The 6,430-nt window shown below is 38.7% G+C and overlaps 1 protein-coding gene across 4 annotated transcripts in view; it reads right to left on the bottom strand.

The window, feature by feature from the left end:
• Positions 1-390: 390 nt before the first annotated feature.
• LOC114463272 (RNA-binding motif, single-stranded-interacting protein 2-like) overlaps positions 391-6,430 on the bottom strand; it is a 61,030-nt gene continuing 54,990 nt past the window's right edge. For all 4 annotated transcript variants that reach the window (XM_028446731.1, XM_028446732.1, XM_028446729.1 and 1 more), the window contains exon 14: positions 391-5,485. The gene's annotated coding sequence lies outside the window, so the exon portion shown is untranslated. The remainder of the gene's footprint in view (positions 5,486-6,430) is intronic.

Below are 6,430 nucleotides of genomic sequence, written 5' to 3'. Positions count from 1 at the left end.
GTTTCAAAGTGTTTAATTCATGATAAAAATCAATGCTATGTGTTCTATGTTATGCGTCAAATCTTTTCAAACATTATTACTGTGTGTGAATCCAATGTTCCAGTATGAAAACGGTCTCTGAAAATCCTCAACCCCAACTAAATTTAACCCAATTGCAAAATGGGATATCTAATGAATTTCATTTCAAATTAAAATCAATTTAACTATTCAATTGTGTTTTGTTTTGTTCTCTATTAAAATCCTTTACAGCATATCAATTATGTTAGCCTAATGATTTCGGGGATCTGTTGATTTTTTTAATTTTTTTTTCTTGGGTCGTTGTCTCTGTCGTGAATGTGAATTTAGCACATTTGAATGAACTTTGTTATGTTTTATAAAATTATTCCTTTCTCGTCCCTTAACAATATAATGCGATTTTCACCTGTCAAAAGTATAAAAAAAGTGTTATTTTTCTTCTTTTGAACCAACATTTCTACAACAAATTAGTTACAAATAAAGTTAACATTCCTTCTGTTCATCTTTTATTGAATTTATCTGCGGTTCTTCTGATTTTTCCCAGAACACTGACCTTCTCACGGACACAGACGACATATTCACGTTTGTTTGCTGTGATTAGAGAAGATGTTTATTCTTTTTGTTCTATAACACCTCCAACATTTAACATTGTGCGTGTGGCCACTCTGCTCGTCCACATTCTCAACCTTGAACACAGTAAAACACCTTGTTTAATCAGGACGGTCTCCATTAGACGCTGGGGGACCAATAAAGTTTCCTTGAATTGAATCACTCACAACTGCAACATCTAGTCATGTGCACCCCCAGTGTAACGCTCTTTAGTTGGGATCTCATTCAATCCCTTAGGAGTTTCTATTACAAATACAAAAACTGTTACTGTGTGCATGCCAACACACTTACTGCTGCGTTTAGGAGCCCATAAAAAGGAGCTTTTCTCCAGCTTGGCACAGCAGACGAGGATCTTCAGGGGAGACCTGATCACCTGTGAGCTAAAATGTCGCTAAAAGATCTTTGGCTGCAGAAATGTACAACAGAAACCCACACGGTGACAAAAAGAGTGCTCAAACTAGGAGTTTTACATTAGATTCAAACATGAGTGGAAGAGAAACTCCATGTGACCCTACAGCAAAAGTGACTGAAAAGACGACTATGCACTATGTACAACTTGATGTCAATCCTATGAGAGTTCTGGCAGTTTGTCCAGAGAACAAACATTAAGGCTTCGCTAAAAAAAAAGTCAGACTTTTGGATCACTTGCATGTTCATTTACACTTGCTGTCTCACTAAAGGCTGTAAGAATAGTCTTTAATGGCACTTGGTCTACTGATGAGCAGTCTCGTAAAACCAATATCTCCATTATCTACATATCTACAGTTTTAAATGTCTGTATAAGGTAGAGTTCAACGCCAACACCCATGTTTGTTTGCACTAAGGGCCTGTGTGCCACATCACTGACGCAGCATCAGCGTAGATCACTGGGATTAGGGCCTTTGTTTGGTTCCTTCTAACAAACGGTTTGGAACGGAAATGCAAGTGAAAATTCAGTTTGATCAAAACAACAAAACGCACAATAATACAGAGGAAAGAAGACATCTTCTCTGACCTACAAACTACAGCTAGAAATCCTCCTAAGTCCTACCAATAAGTCAAAGCAAGTCATATGAACAAGGTTGAAGTGACAGACGAAAGAAAAAAAAACAACTACACATTGTTGACAAAAAAACAGGCGATAGCAGCATTGAAAACAAGACTTAAAGCTCCTTTTCAGGCTAAGCCAGTAACTCTCAGGCATTTTGTCAATCTTCTATTCAATTTTCCTCTTTGCTATTGCTAAACTGGATCCAGATCTTAACACTGCAGTGTTTCTATTCATATGTTTATTCATAAATGGGGCTATATTTAGATGTGAAGTGGCCACATTGTGCACTTCTGACCAATAGGGAAACTTCCAAACTTATACACTCATCCTTCTTTCATGGCTGTGTTTTGGTTGAATGTATGTGTGAAAGCCAGTGCTCCACCCCTTTAACACACTGTTATGGTCAAACAAACATTTGACCCAAATGTTCAAAGCTCTTGAGACCGTTTACCCCGGTGTCTCAGATGCATTTAGACAGTCAAAGCTGATTTTTCCCAGTAGTCCCCAACCACCAAGCCGCAGACCTCAATCGGTCCATTGACCATATAGTACCAGGCCGCAAAATAACTAATACAATTTTACCAGTTTAAAAAAAAAACATATTCTTGGGTGTTTTATTTTGAAAAATTCCACTTGCGAGCTCTGCCCTTGATCTATTGATCTATACAACCCAAACCAAGCAGCACCACACACACACACACAAATACATGAGTGCAGTGACCAGGGTTGCGGCCAATTGTAATTGTAATTGCGTAATATAATTTATTACAATTATGGCGTAGTTATATTTGTAATTTTAGAAAATCTGTTGCTGTCGTAATCATAATTAAATTGTAATTGAGTTCAGATAATTGACTTTGTAATTGTAATTGCCATGAAAATGCTGTAAAAATTGTCAATTATAATTTAACACAAAAGTGGGGAACGATGTTACAGTACTACGTACATTTCTACACATATGTACCGGTAGTTAACAATTATTAAAATGTTTCAAATCAAGATTTTCCACATTTTACTATTGGAAATGAAATCGAGTGGTATACTGACACAAAAAAGGATCAGATGTCCACATCAAAATAATAGAACCCATATTTTCATTGATTAGGAAGCCAAACAAGCTCACCAATAGATAGTAAAAACAATAGATGATAGATGTTTATTTTTAGTGTATTTTAAAGCTGATTTAGGACCCGTTAGAGGGAGGTTCACTTTCATTAGATTGTTTATTTCAGGCTCAGTAATTGTGATTAATTGCAATTGAACTTTAGTAATTGAGAATGTAATTGTAATTGACTTTGAGGATAAAAAAACTATTGAAATTTAAAAAAAAAATGCTTGTCACTGTAATCGTAATTTAATTGTAATTGAACATGGGTAATTGAAAACGTAATTGTAACTGAAAAATGTAAGTGACCCCAACCCTGGCAGTGACTGCAACCGACACCCTAACCCAACCCAGTCCATCAGAAACTGGTCCAGTATTAAAGTGTTCCATGGCACATGATAAAGGTTGGGGAGAACTGGTCTATGCGACAACAAGCTGCATTTAAACAAACTCTGCAACGTCACACATAAAGTGTACGATACACCCTCAAAGCGGCTTTGCACTAAACTCCGTACAGAGAAATGCAATTAGCCCCTTACGCTGTCGTATATGCAACAATGAGATGCTCGTAAGTCGTCTACAAAAAGCCTCTTTTCCATTAAAAATCATTAAAACATGTCGATGCAGGTGTGTAGCAACATGACAACTCATTTGCAACAGTCATCCCTCCAGAGGGCCAGTCCATAGGGGAGTGGAGAGATGCTCTGTAGCAGGGTCCCTAAACACCAGTCTGAGGCCTGAGCTGTTTCTGACTATATGCAGACATAGGGCCCTATAAACCAACAGGGGCCCCCAAAGCTGAGACCTACGCTGTATCTGTGGTGAGTGAAATGCTCCTGTCTTTATCCCTAATACGCTTGAATAGATTAATGCTTAGTGTTAGTAAGTTGTGTTTTACACAATTTTTCAACATTAAAGGTGTTTGGTCTTCAAAAGTGGGTGGCAGACCCATTTTCTGTTGGTTGCGAGCATTTGTATGAACCCCATAAAGAAAAAACGGTTGTGCTTTTGTTTAAAACGTATATATATATATACATTTGCAGCAGAGCGCACACTATGCACAAATAATTGGAACAAGCACATAAAAACATGTTTCACCTATTTAAAAAAATAACGTGTCCTTTCATTGAGAGTAAAAGTTCTAGTATCATTATTTTTTGGGACAATTTTGGTTTTTTAGTTTGAAATAAACTGCTGCAGTTACATTTTGCATGAATTCAGGTTAAAAGTTGCACCCACTTTTCTAGTGCAAGGTTGAGAAGTTGAACATTTTCATGGATCTGGGGTCCCAGCTCGCTACCAAAGAAGGTTTTTGGTTTCCAAAGCAACACCAGTGGGAACCATTGAACTTAGATGTTACATTTATCACAGGGAATGGCAGAACCTATTACAGCTGACATTGATGGGACAACAGTCTATCACAGGGGGAGATAGACTGACAACCAGCAGGACTTGAACCTACGATCTGTGCACTGAGGGAAAACAATGTTCACCAGTGCACCACAGGGTGACCCTTGTCTTTAACTCGTAATTTCATTTTTTTCTTTGAATCCAGCGTTTTTCTCACAAATAATCACATAAAAATGATGCAATTCATAAAAAAAATGAGCTAAAGTCTCAGAAACTTTGCTGCAAATCATGGAGGGACTGCAAATGTTTGTTTTAGTGTATGCCCCTTTACACGCGGTCCAGTTAGAGACCATTATCAGTATTTTTGCTTCATAATTTTAGGTGACAGTTCATGACAGCAAATGCAACAAAGAGGGGTGTCATAATAACACAATCCACCTTTAAGGGAGTCCTACATTAAAAAAGTCCTTGATCTGCCTAAAAACTAAAACTAGAGGGTGTCCCCACAAGTGGAGTCAAAATCTCTGATGTTTATTTCTTTAGGTCATTGCAGACTACAGCATGGAACAACTTCCTTTTTTTTTTTTTATAATGCTTCAATAATTAACAAAACCAAGAAAAATAAAACTATACGTCAAATATAAATATAAATAACTGATTGTCCTTTTGTTCACTGGAGACAGAACCATTGAAAAACAGTCTATGATAGAAAAACTCTGCAGCAGTAACAGGAAGAAGGAGCTTTCAATGGTTTTTCCTCACATGGTTAGAATGACACCTGCGTAGATGAGGATTTTTAGATCAATACACGTTGGTGCTGCCCCTCGCTGTAGCAAAGAGGAACTTTAAAGAGAAATCAGGCAGGAAAACAAACGAAAAAATAAAGATTTGCATATTGTACAAACAATAAAAGACACATTGTGTTTGAACTCTTTCTCGACTCACTCTGAAAAGTCCAGAATGCTTTGATAAAAATAAGGATTTCTTATATCACGTGCACAAAAATAAGGCTCTGTGTATTTTTCCTCTGGATTTTCTTCTTCTTCTTCTTTTTTTTTTTTTTTTTTTTGCCTTTTGCTTGAAGCTGTTTTCTGTTATCAAAATAGATTAAAGCTCCTCAAGATTCCCACATTTGGTTGACCGACTCATGAGGATGAGAGCAGAAAAGTCCAAGAAAGAAAAAGCACATACTAACACACGCACAAACACAGGAGGAAAACACACACACACACTCACACGCACACACACACAGACGCACACATACATGTTCCTTTTGTTATCCGTGTTCAAGTCCAGATGGAGATGGTTTGGAGCACAGGTGTCTTCCAGCTGAACCCTGTCTGCTTGGAGTTCTGTGCCCTCGGTCAGTGAGGGAGCTGCAAAATACACAACACACACACACACACACACTGATACTGATGTAAATATAACAGAAATCCATCTTCGATCTGTCGATATCTAGTTAAAGGGGCAGTATTGGGAAAAATTCACTTTATAATGGTTACATAAGTCAGCTCCAAACGGGCGAGTTGGATTTTTGCCCCAGTTATACATCATAAGGTGGAAACTCCTCCTCCTGACAATCCTGGCTCCTCCTACCCTATAAAAATGTGAGCTCCTCCCTTTCAAACTGCCTCACAGGTAAAACAAACACTGCGGTTTAATATACTGGGCGGTAATGCTCCTTCCCTTGGCTGCCAACCGCCGTAAAACTACACAGAAGAAGAATAATATAGAATATGCATTATACTTTATTGTCATATCTGTAAAGCTACGTGTTCTCTGCATTTAACCCATCCCTGAGGAGCAGAGGGCAGCGACTGTGTAGCACTCAGGGACAGAACAGTTTTAAAAATTTATTTTTTGCGACATAAAACACAAAGACATTTACAGAAAAAAATGCCACAGACAATGTTTACCATTCTTATACATATACATACAGATATTGGGGGGAGGCACCCACAGGCCTCTTCTATACCTCTACATCTCCTTTTAATGATAGTAATTCTAAAAATTATATATAAACAAAGATAACAGCCAATGACGACATTTAAAGTCTTTCTTAAAAAACGAAGGGGGCCGACAACGACGGAGAGACCAGGGAGCAGGGGGGAAGCGCCACCGATGATGCGAGGCGGGCCGAGCACCGGGTCTCTGGAAGTGGCGAGGAAGAGTGCGGTGGTGGCGGCTGCTCCTCCAGCCCATACTCCAGCTCATAGCCTGTAGCCGCAGCGCGAGCCCAGCCCCACTTCGCACCCCAGCTCGACCGTCCCAGCCCTTAGAGCCAATCCTTATCCCAAAGTTACGGATCTGACTTGCCG

Source organism: Gouania willdenowi, chromosome 5 (genome assembly GCF_900634775.1).
Source record: "Gouania willdenowi chromosome 5, fGouWil2.1, whole genome shotgun sequence".
Lineage (NCBI taxonomy): Eukaryota > Metazoa > Chordata > Actinopteri > Blenniiformes > Gobiesocidae > Gouania > Gouania willdenowi.
This window is presented reverse-complemented; position numbering and strand designations above follow the sequence as displayed.